The sequence below is a fragment of the Eublepharis macularius genome, chromosome 13 (genome assembly GCF_028583425.1).
Source record: "Eublepharis macularius isolate TG4126 chromosome 13, MPM_Emac_v1.0, whole genome shotgun sequence".
NCBI classification, from domain to species: domain Eukaryota; kingdom Metazoa; phylum Chordata; class Lepidosauria; order Squamata; family Eublepharidae; genus Eublepharis; species Eublepharis macularius.
The window spans coordinates 8,809,595-8,826,286 of record NC_072802.1 but is presented as its reverse complement, the minus strand read 5'-3'; positions in this window follow the sequence as shown (position 1 = coordinate 8,826,286).

Here is a 16,692-nt window from a genome sequence, read left to right as displayed (position 1 = left end):
TCCCCTTCTAGCTTATAGAGACATATTTTTCTGCATACCTGGAGAATCCAAGCACACAGAAACCTTGTCTTGCCTTCACGAGACACATTTAAACACTGGGTGCTTGTGGAGAATGTAGAAGAGAATAACAGCTTGGAAATTTCCCTACAAACTCCGCCCCCCGCTTCCCCCTTCACATTTTATAAATTCTCAAAGCCTGAAGCAAGCAAGCTAATTTCTCCCCTCTTATTTTTCCCTTTAACCCTCCAGGGCTCTCACCATTCCTTCCCAACGGGAGCATACTGACTCCTCATCTGGCCCAATTGGTTAATTTACAAAGTCTTTTTTCCCCCTCTGGAGCTGTCTATACTGCAGGTGCCCTGGTTTTGCTATTTCCATTATCTGGGCATGGACCAGTCATTTTGCTATTAATGAAGACCATCTGGGCACCTATGAGGAATTGCAAGCAGGGTAAAATTTAGACCACCACCAACCACCCCCTTTCCACAATAGAAGATTGTAACAGACTGATTTCTCCGCCTCTTCTTTTTCTCTGAACTGACACGCAGCATTTCTCAACGTTCCATATCTTCTTGAGCACCAAGAAGAAGTGCTCACCTGGCTTTTGTGAATATGTGGAGGAAATGCTGCCTCTTCTTCTGCTTTTGCTGCTGCTAATTGATAAAGTCAGAAGTTTCTGCCCGTGTGAGGACGCTCTGAGCCTGAGGAGGTTTTTGCTGCTTTTGGTACTGAGTTGAGGGCCAGCTAGTTAAAGGTAAAATTCTGTTTTAAGAAAGAAAACCAGAGCTTTTTTGTTTGGAAAATCTACTGTAGCAATTTTAAAATTCTGAAATACTTCCTCGGCTGTTGCGGGGGGGGGATACACTTTATGATGCCCTCTTGAAACAGAGATGTTCAAATGTCCCATTTTCACTTTAGGATTAACTCCCAGGTCCATTTTGCCCCCTTCTTCAATGGCTACATCTGGGGACACTTTTCAGACAACAATAAGAGAGAAACCCAGACTGTTTTGAGCCAACCTGCTTTCATAACTCTAACATAATTGTCCACCTCACAATAAATCTGTGACCATTGCCCATGTGTAAATCTACTTATAAAATGACCTTTAACTCCCTGCCAGAGTCTGATGTGATGGAAAAATCATGGCTGCCCTGCCGCTCCACAATACAGCTGTTATCTAATTAAACGCTGATGGATGTTCTTTGTGGGAACTGTTTAGGTTTGCTTCATGGAGGAGTAATGTGGACTGTGCAACACAGGGTGTGAACTCTTTCTCTCTCTTTGCTATAGATCTTTTTAGTATTATATATGAAACGCTGGGAGCCCAGAAGGAATTGCAGAAGGGGAAAATGATTTGGAATCCTCCTTCCTCCCCTCCCGAATCTCACCCTCCAGGATTCAAAATGCTCTCTGATGTTTGAGCTGCCTAATTTGCCTTCCCTTGAACCGACTCTCAACATTCTGTCCCTCCTGGAGGTTATTCAGTCCCCTTCTGGATGGTTTGATTGCTGCTGTTTTTTTGTTTTTTTAGTTACTTAACAAAGTTGCATTTTTCTGCATCCCTTGTTTGTAGAAAGTCCCATTTTGCCACTTTCAAGATGGGCGCATGGCACCCAATTTACTTCTCAAAATAAGAGGATGCATACGAAGCACTTATGGCACCATCTCTGCCTGTAGGACTATCTCTGGCAGAATGTCTCATTGGGTAAAAAGCATGAGAATGTCTCTGCCAATAGATCCAACACAGCTTCATCCAAAGTGGTCCAACTTGAGAGTAACTAGAAGTAAAAGTCCCGAATTAAAAGCTAAACAACAAAACTTCAAACAGGCACAGGGTGAAATTGTTACTCAAAATGGCACCAGGAAACAAACTCTGGTTTTAAAAGTCTCTTACATTTGGAACAGTACAAAAATATGCAGGAATAACAGTTTGAGAAGGAGCTGCATGGGCTTCTAATCCTAAACATGTATACTCAGAAATAATTCCCATTTCCTTCAATGGGACTTATTCCCTGCACACACATCCAATAATGGAAGCAGTGCCTGCAACTTTAAGAAATGAATGCTCTCTTAGATCTCAGAGGTCCTACTGGGGGTTGCTAGGCAACCACAACAATATTGCCAGCCTTCAAGACTTGGTTTATGTTAGTAAAAGCCAGAGAGGAGGGGGCAGGGCCCTTTCCAGGGCTTTTTCTGGCCTCCAAACCCTCCCCCAAATTCCTTTCCCCCTGCGCTCGAGAGACAAAGCATCAGGCCCAGGCCAGGCAGCAACCACCAGGCAACTTGTTATCATGCAACTAGTGTGACTCAACTCACCCCCCTTGGTGACCACTTTGCAATTTGCTTCTACATAACAGCAAACACCATACGACTTGCTTGAGTAACTAAGTACCATGCCATTTTCATAACTCATTCAAGTCCAGTGGTGACCACTGTACAATTGGATGCCACACAAATCATCTGGTCCCAGCAGGGGCCACCACACAACTCACCTGAGTGACTTGCTAGCACACAACTTTTGTAACTTGGCTGGACGTTTCCTAGAGAGAGGCTGTCAGGGAAAGCTGAGAACGTGTGGTGTAGTGGTTAGAGCACCAGACTAGGATCTGAGAGACCCAGGTGGATAAAAGATAGATTGGGTAGGAGGGAAGGAAGCAGAGAAAAGGGAGTGGATATGGGGGTATCAGGAGGAGGGGAAGAGGAAATAGTGTGGGGGGAAAGGATGCAGGGAAATTAGGTGTCCCCTGAAGTCAGTGTGGGTTCCCTGCTAGTAGTTCATATTTTGAAAAGTTATTTTGTTGTAAAGTTTTCCTTACAAAGAATGGGAAATATGAAGCAATCATAAAATTTGAATATTTCAGTTTCTGGTGTGGTAGGAAGAATGTTTTTTTAAAAGATACTTCTGAGTTGGAGGGTCACTAAGGTTGGCAACTGGGCTGGAGGAAAATATCCTGTTCCTTTAATAGTTGTTTAACTGGATGTTTATCTCCATGCCAGGAAAGCCTCAACTGCCAATTTCTACACATTAAACCTCTCTTAAAGGGACAGGACATTTTTCTCCAGGCCAACTGGCAACCCGAGTTAATGTGTTATTTCTCTCCCCCTATCCATAATGTAAGAATGACAGTACTGATTGGTGATGGTTTCAAGAGAGACCCCAGAAAGTACTTCACATGATGCAGAATAAATTTATGGAATCCACTGCCACAGGATATGATGATGTCGGAAAGGGAGTTAGACAAATTCATGAAAGATAGCTGAGGTAGGTAGCTAAGCGGAACCTCCAGATTTGGGGCAATATAGTGGTGAAAGGCAGTTACTTGAGTCAACACAGCTGCCTTTGGCCCCACAGAGAAGATTGACTGGCCTCTGAGAAACAGAATGCAGGACAAGACATATCTTCAGTCCGATCCATCAAGGCGCTTCTTATCTAGCCATTTTAATCTGCCTGCAGTGTCACCTGTGGCACTAGCCCTAGCCGTGATGATCACCCTTCCAGAAGGTGCCTTTCATAATCCTCTCTATCAAAGCACAGCAGCTCAAAATTGAAATTGCCATAGCAACCAGATCTCCCAGCATTGACTGCAGTTGCTTTCTCTTGGATGCTATTTTTCCTTACGGCCTCTGGAGGACAACTGTAAATCCCCAGCATGCCTTTCCACAGGAATTAAAATTCATTGCATGCTTTAGGTTTATTTTTAATCTCTTTATATTTGGTGGGTTTATAGGACTACAGTCTCTTTTGTGCTTTAGAGTTTTTTTAAGATATTTTTTTGGATGTGCAATCTATTTCCAGAATGTATTTTTGGCAGGAGAATTAAGAGGAAGCATTTGTCTGAAAGGAGAGATTCTGGAGCTCAACTGTGCCTCGGAGGCTGAAACAGCTCTTCTTGCATGAGAAACACCCTAATTACTTGCCCCTCGAATTACTTGAGAAGCCTCCTAATTACTTGTAACTATAGTTATCCACTGTGGAGGGAACTGCTTTCTATGTATGCACAGAAGTACTCCTGTCATCATTGCTGCTAGTGAATTGTCCACCAAAGTGGGACAGCATGTATGGGGGGGGGGGAATCCTTTTATAACAAATAGTTTGTTTTCACATTTTTCCACCAAACTTTAGAGAATGTCCCTGTCTTGTATTGTTGTTCGAATTGTGTTCTCACAGGCAACACCTCTGCTGGTTATTGCCGCTTATTTCTGCAGGCCAACATTCAGTCTTCTATTGCTGTAAATTGTTTTGGTTGCTAAACGTGCAAATAGGTCTAAGGTGAATGTGAGGATTGGTGCACTTACTGCTGATGTCACAACTCTATTGGTATCTCCCTTAAAACAAGAGGAAGTCGTGCAACTTTTCCCCTACATGGTTCTTAGAGGGGAGAAGGCTGGGGTGGGGATTCCTCAAACACTGCCTAGTGCCTTCCTTTCCCTCTCAGCTTTTCGGCTGGCCCCTTAGCTCCCCAGACAACTGTTCAGGAAGACCAACAGGCCGACTCAGAGAGATACAGGATGCCGGTGCAGTGGGTGCCAGGTGTTCCAGGGTGCCTCACAAGCAAAGGTCTTTTGCTGGCCCAATACTGCAGAAACCTAGTTCAGGAAAAAAAAGTGGATACATTTGCTTCCCAAGTGAGAAAACAGGCAAAAGGACTGGGCAGTGTTAGGGGGGGAAGCCATATCTGTGGGGATATTCCTGTAAAAATCCTCAGAACAAGAAGCAAGGAGTGCCTGAGCCTGAGGATGAATGGACGGCATGTTGTAAGCGGTGGCCTGTAAGGAACATTGTATTTCAACCTCCCAGGATGTTCAGAGAGAAACTTAAAGGTTACAATAGTTTGACAGGAGAGTTTAAAAGGGAGGCTAAACAGAAGCTGCTGAGTTGTGCAAATCTGAAACTGTCAAAGTTGGCCTCACTCAGGACTGGGAGGGGCTAGCTCACTGCTGAAAGTCCTGGATTCTCCTTCCAGGTTTGTGCCCACTACTCAGCTTGCCTCGCCCTTTCACCCCTGGCTGGGATGGGGCCGCTCTCTCTCCTATTGGACATTTTCATCTGTGCTCTGCCAAATAAGGTATCAGATCTCTGCCTCGGACTGCTGGGCCTTCTAGCTTCATTTGGCAGTCAATTCTCTTAGACGAGAAGCTTGCTGTGGTCCCTGTTCTCTTTCTCTCTCTCTCTCACCTACCTCATAAGGCTGTTGTGAGGATAAAACAGGGAGGGGAGAATCATCTACACTATCCTAAATTCTTTGGATGAAGAGTGAGATGACAAAGTACCAGACAGATAATATTTATGAACTTAGCCCGTTTTAAATGTTGAAGAATAATTTTGTGTAGAAGTTACATCTTCTGAGAGACTTATGCCTTTGCAAGTATTCTGTTTGGTGCAAGGGTGACACCTAGTGGGAACTGGATATGCTACATTCCTATCTCTGGTCATAGACGCAGAGCAGTTAGCCAAGCTAGTCTGTTGCTGCAAAATAGTAAAGAGCCCAGTAGCACCTTTTAAGACCAACCAACTTTATTGTAGCAGAAGCTTTCGAGAACTGAAACTTATGCGACTGGTCTTAAAGGTGCTACTGGACTCATTCATATCTCTGTTTCTGCTAAATGCTTATCACCCGTGCTGGCTGCATGTTGAGCAAGCTAGTAACTGGAGTGGGAATATTCTGATAGAACACTTAAGAGTTGTGATAATGATTTGTTGACTTTGGCGTTTGAGATGATAAGGCATGGAGGAAAACCATTCAACCATGCTCTGAGATCTGGGCAAGCTACCCAGTTATTTATTCTTGTATTTATTTCATGCATTTATATGCTGCTTCTCAACAAGTTGTCAAACAAAACATGATACAACTATGGCCCATAGAGAGCAGCAATATTTCTCTAAATGACTGAGAAAATGCCCCCAAAGCCCACAACATGGATTTATTTGTTGACATTATTTGTAATCCACCTTCTCGATAAGACTCTAGGAAGATTCACCGCATAGGTCAAACACAAGCCACAGGATAGGACTGCCAATAAACAAAGTAATACGGTTTGGACGGCAGAACTCTGAAAACAAGCAGACATCTGAGAACAGAGCTGAAACAAAGCTGAAATGAAGCATATGCATTAACTTGAGATGTTAAATGAAGCAGAAATTACATAGCAGGATCATACTTAAAAAAAAAACGGACAGTACATATAGTAGTGCAGTCCACAGTTCCTCTCTCTTTACAAACCACAGTGCTGATCTGGGTTTTCATCGCTGTGTCTTCTGCGCAATCCTACATGGGAACTGCGCATGCGCAGGCCAGCCTGCGCATGCGCAGTTCCCATGTGTGCCTGCACAGAAGAACACTCGATGAACAACGGTTACAGGTAAGTGCAACCCAGTTTTCCTCATCTCCAGGGCACTTCTGATCACAGTACATTCAGGATGGTCATTCTGCACTGCTAGATTTTATATGCACCTTCTCTGTGTGCTTGTGTCCTATCTTCCTTTACAGACTATTCAGTTTGCAGTAGGTTTGTGTGTGTGTGTGTGTGAGAGAGAGAGAGAGAGAGAGAGAGAGCTTGTACTGTTGCAGTGGAGCAATGGTGCAATCTATCAAACATTTTTTGTATCCCTATCAGTGTAATCCTGAGCAGAGGATACTGGAGTAACTCTGTTTAGGATTGCACTCTATGTTACTTAATCAGTTACTGCCCCCAAATCCCATCACTGAATTGTACCTTGCTTGTGTATCTGGCCTTTTATTTTGTTTGCTATTTCTCATGTTTGACTGGTTGCTTTCATTGTCTGTGCTGTCCTTCTTCTCTTTTTAAATTGAAGACAGTAGCTATGATCACGCCCCATCACAGGATTTAAGGGGATATTGCTTTGCTGAGGTTCTTCAAAACATCCTTACGCTATTTTGTTGTACTGTTCTGTTAATCCATAAAGAATTTCAATGGGTTTATACACACACCCTTGAACCTGGAGGTTCTGCATTCTTCTCGAAATGAACTGATCTGCTTACTATCACTCCTTTAGTTTAAGGATTCAGGATTTTGTAACCCTTGCAGCTGGCAGCGTAACCTATGAATATGCCAGCCACTGCTCTATCATCTAGCTTGTGCCTGTTTTCTTTTGGGACACGTGCATAGGCTCTGCATCCAAAAACTTTTAAGTGCTCAACTGATGGCTTGTAGCCAAAATAAAGTTGGTATGGTGTAACACCTGTGGCCTTAGTGGGTAGCCTATTTTGTGTGTAATTAGCCGTAAGGTCAGCCTCGCCCCAAAAGGTGTGTGATAGGTGTGACCTTTTAATTATGTATCTCAACGCATCCAGTAGATAGCGAGTCTTCCTTTCAGCTATGCCATTTTGTTCTGGACATCTGGGGATGGTCCTGCGGTGAACGATGCCTTGGTCTCTCAGGAACTGTTGGAGCTCATTGGACATGTATTCACCTCTATTGTCTGAGCGTAGGACCTTGGGCTTTCTTCCAAATTTGTTGGACACCATCACTATGTATTCTGTGAGCTTGTAAAACACTTGAGGCTTTTCCTTTAAGAGATAGCAAACATTATACCTGCTAAAATTGTTGATAAAATTCAGAATGTATCTGTTTCCTCCCACTGTGGTCGGGTGTGGTCCACATACATTTGTGTGGACCAACTGGATTGGGGCATTTGTTTTCTCCTGGCTTCCCTTTGGGAAAGGCTGCTGCACTGCCTTGCATTCCAAACAAGAAACACAACTTTGGTTAATTTTGTAATCATTAACACATATTTTTGACAAGCCCCTTTATATGCATTTCCTTTATAGTTTCTAAACCCCTTTGGCAATATTTACAGTGCCATAGGGTGGTGCATTCTTTATGGTCACAGGTCGTAGTGAGATTTACTTGCTCTTCTCCATTTTTACAATTAGAGGACTCTAGCTGCAACATATCAACAAAATCTTTCTCTTCATCATCTTCCTCTATGTCTGATTCTTCTTGATATTTGTCTATATAAAAATTATTTTGGACAGTCTCTGATATTTTGTCCCGTATATAAAGTCCACATTTGATACTGCCTGAGAGATACACCTTTCCATTCTTCGCAAGTACAATTTTCTCTTTATCAAAGTGTCCTTCCAGGTTATGTTGTTCACAGATGTGCTTTATAGAAAGGACATTACTTCGGAATTCGGCAGCATACAAAACCTGTTGTATTTCTAGTTGTTCTTTGGAACTGTCTCTTGAGAGAGGAATGCTGATAGTTCCACATCTGATGGCAAGGATTTCATGTGAGTCAGACAGTTTTAACTTGATGGGCTGTTCTAAGCCCTTTAATTCTTTGAAGAACTCTTTAGAGTGAAAGTCTGATATAGATGCTCCACTGTCTAATACTATGGTATTTGCATTTGTACGGCTGGTGCAGATTGAATTCAGATTAAACTTCTTGTGCTGGTCTGCCTTGCATTTAAAAATTCTTGCTTTTATGTTAGAAGTGGGAGGGGGAGCTCCCATTGCTCTGGGGGAAGAGCAGTCAATTTGCTTATGGCCTATACCCCCACAATTGTAACATGTGAATTGTTTTGCCTTTAGAGTGGTTTCAAATGAGTCTTGCCCCATCTCATGCTGGGTTGCTGTAGCGAACCTTTATTTGCTTAAGGATTTTCCCTTCCTGGCCAGCATAGTCCCCTTGGGCTGCTTGCCAATCTGATAGTTTGAGAAATGTCTTTCTCCAGGGCTGGAGGTGGCAACTTGCATTTTTGCTCTTATGGAGACTTTATGAACAAACTGGTGAAGCAATTCTCATAAATTTGGGTTTAAAGCTTTACGTCTTGCAACTTGCTTTTCAATTTGTATGACTGCTTCTCAAAAATTCAATTTTCCCTTTATTCAATGTGTGGTCTAGAGATTTAAACAAAGCTACAACCTTGGCAGAATCATCCTTTCCTTCCCCTGCATGGGCATACTGAAAGAACAGGTCCTGTAGCTTTTTCACATGACCTTTAAAGCACTGTCTGTCTGAATATCTTAATGTTTGCAATTGATCCTGCAAAAGTGACCTGGTTGCCCAATCATCTGTCAGAAGCTCTTTGTGTATAAGGTCATACATTTGCTTAGCTGTTTCACAGTCCTGAATCAATTCTAGATAATTGGTAGAAACAGAACTTACAATGACTGTTTGTGCTATATCATCTTCCTGGTTCCACTTCACATTCTTGTCGCCAGGGTGGATAAAAATCAATGATTTTTTTTAAAAAATCAAAAAAATCAGATTTTTTAAATTTAAATCGGATTTTTTTAATTTAAATCGGATTTTTTAAAAATAAAATGCTTCTTGAGGAAAATATATTACCATCCAAAGGTTATTCCATCATGAAATAAAGATTAGTTTTTAATTATGTAGAATAAGGCTGTATATGTTTAATTTTTTTGGTAAATAAATTCCATTAATCCATTCACAATGTCATGCTCTTCCAGAGGTTTTTGTACGATTATTGGGCAGTTTCTTTGCCTACAAGATATTATCACAGATGCTTGGTTCTGCAGTTCTCAAAACTGAATTTGTGTCAGCTCAGCAGAGATCACATGCCTCTTCTTCACAGCAAAAATGTTATAACATGAACAGAGTTGAGAAAAAGACCTTAAAGACAATGCTGCAAATGTATCCAAGATGAGAAGAAATTTAGAAGAGCAGGAAGAGAATACAAAGCTAATAACATATGGTTGCAGTGCTCATTTGCTGCACCTCTTAGCCAAAGACTTAAGTGTTCCAGAAATAAAGACTAATGTTGTTGAAATTGCTAAATATTTCTATAACAATCCTTTTGCTGCAGCAGCTCTGAAAAGGATGGGTGGAACCAAGCTAACGCTCCCACAAGATGTTAGATGGAACTCTGTGGTGGACTGTTTTGAGCAGTATATCAAGAGCAGTATATCAAACTGTCTGATGACAGTTTGTGAACAATCTTCATCTACTTGCATATTAAAGTTATACCAGCAAGAATTAGTCTTTATGCAGAAAACTATGATTTAAATCAAGCCTTACTGACTAGTGATTTAAATCGTGATTTAAATCGTGATTTAAATCAGTTTGATTTAAATCAAACCCACCCTGCTTGTCGCCCTTGGCTGGTGGGCTTTCTGTAAGGTGTTTCTCCAGGTGCCTTTTCTTGAGATTAAACTTCACCCTTATTTTCCATTCATCAAAGTTGTCGTCTTTGAGAACAAAGACATATGTGTCTTGATCCTTTATAGGAGCAGTCATTATGCCTCACTTTTTCTTTTCTCTCTCCACAGTTTTGAGGTTTTAGTATCCACTTGGTTAAACAGAACTCAATTAGTATGTTCTGATAATTAACTTAGTGAGGCTGGGCTCATAACCAATTGTTGGGTTTAGTTAAGGATGGCTGGATCAGTCAGACAGCCATTCCTTATTAACAGAGTGCCCCTCCTGAGTTTCAGCGCAGCAGCATGGCTTAAACTAATATTTACCACACTATCTTACAAATCGCACACAGAGAGCCTCTCCCTTGAATTAAAGAACCGATAATGGTCTATTTATTTATAGAAGTAAATTAACTTTAGTGGAGAGAAAAAGTTACTAACTAAACCAGCTAACTAGGATGGCTTCAGATTGATAACAGGCCATCTGCTTCATTTGTCCCAGGAGGAGATGCCATGCTGCTTCTCCTGATGCATGCAGGGAAAAAGAGGAAGGAAGTTCCCTTCAACTACATTCTACCAATCAGAGAAAGTGAGTGATAGTAGAGTAGGCAGGAAGGAGATTGATACTAGCCTATCTATCTGTCTAACTCTATGGTTCTTGTCTTGAAAGTTTGAGCCAGAGACATCACCAGTCCCCTTTTCTAACTCTTTGCAGCAGCCTCGAAGCCAGAGTGCTCCTGCGTGAGGATAAAAAGTGAGTCGTCACCAATACAGCTTACTTATTATATAATAGGATGGAGAAGCAGGATCTGCTTTCCTTGGTTGAGGTGCTCAGCCTACAACTAATCCATACTACTATGCAAAGGAATAAATAGACATCAATCTGACATTAAACATCGCAACACTCAAAAAACAGTGGGAGGACATTTTTATCTTCCAGGACACTCCATTGCTGAGCTAAAAGTGGCAGTCCTCAATCAAGAAGCTTCAAGGGCAGAGTACAACATGAGATTCCTGAACTTGAGAAGATCATTCATAAATTCAGAACAATGGACACCTCCCCCCCCCTGCTGCCCCCACAGCTGAATAGAAACATAGGATTGTTATCCTGTGTTATGATTGTTATCCTCCGCCCTGAGCCTGCTGGAAATGCGGGGAGGGAAGAATAAAAGTTGAAAATAAATAAATAAACAAACAAACAAACAAATAAATAGATAAATAAATAAATAAAAATCTCACTACAGGTGCTAATTTCTCCTCTCATCTAGCTTCAATTGCACCCTTCTTTGCAACACCCTCCCACCTCCTGAGAGGGAATATAAAGGCCATTCCTACTTATATATCTGACAAAGAAAGTTTTGACTCTCAAAAGCTTATACCCTGGAAAATCTTGTTGGTCATTATGGTGCAACTGGACTCGGATCTTGATATACAACTTCAGCATTAGGAATATGTGATCAGTGCAAAATTGATAATTCCATGTAGACATCTGTATTAGTCAATAATAGCAGCATTCACAAGAGTTAGTCATTGCCCCTATTCTGTTTCCTTTATGGAGATTCCTTATTTAAACACTTATTAGTAAAAATCGCTAGAATTTTTATGCTTCAGGGTTCAACTCCCTTTCTTCTTCTAGAAGTTTCATGTCCAAGTTGGTGGGTGGGTGCACCTTGGCCCATATCCCACCATCCTAGCACAGAGTTTTCTACTTGTCTTCCCTACTTCTGCAGAACCCTCTACCCACCAGAATGATCATTCCTGGTGCTGTGGATCTGGACAAAGATCAGGGTACTACAGAGAGGCAGAAAAGTTTCGGCTGACAGAAAACACAAAAGGATCAGCATCACCGCTTCCGCCTCCTTTTTCCAGCCCTGCAATTCACGAAACTTTCTCCACAAAGGTCACCTGACTTTAGGAAGAACGATCTTTTTGGAGGTTGGAAGGGGTTACAGGAACAGAGAAGAAGGGTAAAAAAATCAGAGTTTCATGCATGTAGGACAAGATGCACAGCCACTGAAATGCCCATGCATGAACATAAGGCCCCATGCCGTGCACAGCTTGCCATTAAACATGCTGCAGCTGCTGAGCTACATTTGGAACTGCTGATGACAGATTGCAGAACAATTGTGTTTTTCTTACCTATTTCTAAACAAATGCTCAAGCAGCATTCTGGGTCTCAGGCAGCAGGTGACAGGTTATTGCAGAGTAAATGAAGACAGGGTACATGCTGTGGAAAGCCCTATCCTGTTGTAATAGTGGCACAGTGTAGTATAGTGATTAGAGTGGGACCAGGATGGGGCCATCTGGGTTCGAATCCACAGTCAGCCTTGAAGCACTCTGGAGCCAACCACTGTAGCCTGGCCGACCTCACAGGATGGTTGTCGTCAGCTAAAATGGAGGAGGGAAGAACCATTTATGCTTGGTAAGAAAAAAGGTGAACAATAATAGGATGGGAGGAGTTGGAAATGGTTTTTTATTTTTAAATTGTTTTAATTTTTAATCTTTTTATTTTTGTAGGGGAATAAATACATGTCTCTATTTTCATCTATGAAATAGCAGAGGTTGTGCCTCTATCACTCTTTCTCACTCCCTTGACTCTATTCCCCCAATGTGCTCATGAATCCAGGATTTTTCAAAGCAATGTTGTCCTCCTCCCACCCACTGGCAATGCCAATGCTGTTCTGCCCAATGTGCAGTGGGGGATCGAGCAGGCCAGAGACAGAGCCCAAATGGCGCCATTTCGAGTATGTTCAAGCCCATTGTTGTTGAGTGGAAATGAGTCAAAAGTAATGAGAGACAGCCTGTTTTTCTAGCTAAACAAAGCAGATTACTTTACATCCTGTAATAAGGTGATTGGAGCAGGGAATCATAGAGAAAGGTCAGCCTTCCTGCCTTTATGTCAGATTGCTGGGCAGGGCCCAGAGGCAGCTTCGGCCGGGGCCTTTGGCTTGGGCTTATCTTGGTGCGTCTGCATCGAAATAATCATCTCATCCGAGCCTTTCTGAGCCTGTGGATTGCTTCCAATGCTCTGTCTCTCCTGAGACCTGCTAGCCTCAAAGTGCCAGCAAAGGGATGTTCAGGGACACAATTTAGATTTCAAAGAATGGTTTTATGTCAAGGATGTGACTGCTAGCCTTTCTCGAAAGCAGAATCTTTGCTTTGAAAACACAATTGCTTTTTAAAGAAATTCTTTCTTCCACTTTCCACAAAGGAAAACAGGTTTCTTGTGTACTCTGTAACAACCTTATTCTTAGATCAAGTATCCCTGTGAACACTTCCCCTCATTACACACCACAGACTCTGCCTGTTTTCAAGTACCTGTCCTGGATCAATCACTGCCCCTTTTTGCCTTTGGGGGAGACAGTGTGGTTTCTTTTGCGCCTTGGGAAGCATGCAAAGGAGTTTTTCTTTTGCCTTCAGCCTGCTGTTCCTCTGAAGAAGCTTGCAAATCCAGATAAATTGGATCTAACACCAGTTAGTAAGATGTCTGCATTGAATGGGGTAATTTTACTGATGGGGGTGTAAATTTCATTGAAGGGCTCAGTTGCAAACACAACTTTGGGAGTCCAATTAGATTCAGGACCCCTAGAAAAACAGGTAAGTAAGCTAGCACAAGTGCCTTTTCCCAACTACATTTAGTTCAGAAGATGTCCCCATTTCTACAGGCATCTGATCTGTCCATGCTGATCCATGCTATGGTAACCCCAAGGCTAGATTACTACAACACATTTCACATGCCCTTAAAGATGATTCGGAAACTTCGGTTGGTGCAACATGCAGGGTCCTATTTATTATCAGGGGCCATGCCTTGGGACAACAATGCACCCGTTCTGCATCCTTTTTTTGTTTTCAGGCCCGATTCAAAGTGCTTATCTTTAAAGCCCTTCATGATCACATGCTTGAAGGATTCCCACCCAATATGAACTTGTATGACAATTGCCCTTCTCATGACAGGGTCTCCTAAGAGTCCCCTTGCTTTGAAGAACATGATCTCTTATGGTCTAAGCTCTGCTACTGTTGATAGCATCCTGGAAAGAGTGGGAGAGGCACCTGCCCTTCGGTGTCCTTGTAGAAAGGACAAGAAACAGCTGTTTTAGAGAATGTATCGAGTTGTTTAAAGGCTACAGATGTAGGCTCTAGCTTTTCTTTTTAATGATTTTTAAAAATTAGCATTTTTGAATTGTACTTATTGTTGTTACCTGTCTTGGGTCCTGACCGTGTTGGGACAAATGAAGGGGATGTAAAGACTCCCAATAAAGAAACAAATAAAACCCTCCTCCATTTGTCCTCTAGTACGTGCACACGTGTCACAAGATGTTCTGGGTTTTATTTCTGTGAGGTGGCACTTTCTGGGCCAGGCAAAGTCTCACCCATTGTATGTCGATCTCTTATGCACTTTTGAAGGCTGAGCAGCCCAGAAAAGTGGCACTCAGTGGGAGATAATGAAGTCAACTCGTCCACATAACTTGCATGCCAGAGATGATTTCCTCTCTTCATGCCCTACAGAACAGCAAAGCACACAGATGTTGAGCACAGCAGCTGTGCCCAGAGGGCTTCACCTGCTTCACTGCTGCTGTTTCAAGACACAGGAACACGGGAACTGCACCTTGTTAATTTGTTTTATTGTTTGTATATTGATTTTAATTTTTGTTTTTATCTGTTTTAACTGTTCACCGCCCAGAGCCCTGGGGATGGGCGGTATATAAATTGAAATAAAATAAAAAATAAAAAAAGTAAAGGGTGGGGGGGAATGCAGCAAACATCCGGAAGGCTGCCAGCTTTTCAACAAGGCCCTGTAGCTCTTTAAGACCCAATTGGAGCTGAAGCAATCAACAGGTATCAATTCAGAGGAGTTAGTCATGTTAGGCTGTAGTTGCAAAATAGTAAAGAGTCCAGTAGCACCTTTAAAACTAACCAACTTTATTGAGGCATAAGCTTTCGAGAATCACAGCTCTCTTCGTCGGATGCAGCAGGTATCAATATTCAGCTTATATGCAGGTATCAATATTCAGCTTATTTCAACCTCTTAGTCAAGGCTGTCTTTCCTAGCCTGGCAGCTGCTGTGAGCATCAAGTCAAACAGCACCCAACAGCCAAGTGTACCAGCCAGCCAACTTTTTTTTAAAAAAACCACCCCCTCCTGTTTTGTATTTAGCTGCAGCACTGTGTGCTGGTCCTTACAGGCCATGTTGTGGGTCTTTACGCTGTGAAGAGCTTCCTCTGCTGATTTTGACAGATCTAACTGCACTCAGAAGAACAAGAGTGCTCCAAGATGGTTTCTTCCCCTGTCATTTGGCAATCCCAGTATAGACCCAGCATCTGAACGGACGTCATGCATCTAGCAAAGTAGGTTGTTGTCCACCAACTATAAATGAGCAAACATTTAACAGCAAATCAGTTTGCATTTATTGTGATTTGAGAGGACATCTGTTCATATCTTGCCTCTGCCTTGACTTGGTGGCCTAAAGCAACCCACTCCCCACCCCCACCCCTGCGCCTCACCTAGCTTATCTGAAAAAATGAAGATAAGAAGCCTGACGTATACAGGACAGATATAAAGATTACATTGGCTTTGAGCACAGAAAAGGCCATATAAACGCTAAGCATTTTAGCAGCTGACAGATGAGAGCATCACAGGTGTGATAGTGTCTATCCCCTGAGGAGGGCGCCAGAGCTCTCCAGAGACTGGCAAACAGCAACAAGAGCCTCTTAAAAAATGAAGCTAAAACACATTTACTTCCACAGAAGTCCTATTACATTCACTTCCCAATAAACATGCTTCAGTTTGCTTAGAAGTTATGTATGCCTGCACTTTTTGCCCTGTGTTTAGAAATTGTCTTTCTAGAGTTAGAGGCAGCAGGAAATGCTCCGTGCAAAGATAAAAAGTAGTCCTGAGCAGCCGTGGAAAGGCTCTTGCACCTGAGCTTGGGTTATTTCAGGCAACTTGCTATAGCCCCATTCTCAAATTATGCGGAACACCTGACCAATTCATGTACACTGTATACTTAATGTTTCTTTATAAGTGCATTGAGTCATTATGTGTTGAGTATCTGAAGAAGAGAGCTCTGACTCGTAAAAGCTTATACCCTGAAAACCGTGTTGGTCTCTAAGCTGCCACTGGACTCAGTTCCTGCTGTTCTACTGCAGACCAGCATGGCTACCAACCTGAAACTATCTTGAGTAACTAGGCTATGTTAAAGACATGTACAGCTCAGCATGTGATTTAAACCCATATTTATCCAGGTACTGGTCCCCCGATTCATTCGTAAAGTGAACGCACAGTGGCTCATTCTTACAAACAGTTGCCAAATCTGGATTGGTAAATTCTTGCAGATTTGGGGACAGAGCCTGGGGGACAGAGTTTGGGGAGGGGAGGGAATTCAGGAGGCATGTAATTCCTTACTGTCTACTCCCCAAAGCTGCCATTTCCTCTAGAGGAATTAGCCGTGTTAGTCTGTAGTTGCAAAATAGTGAAGAGTCCGGTAGCACCTTTAAGATCAACCAACTTTATTGTAGCATAAGCTTTCAAGAACCACAGCTGTCTTTGTCAATAAAGTTGGTTAGT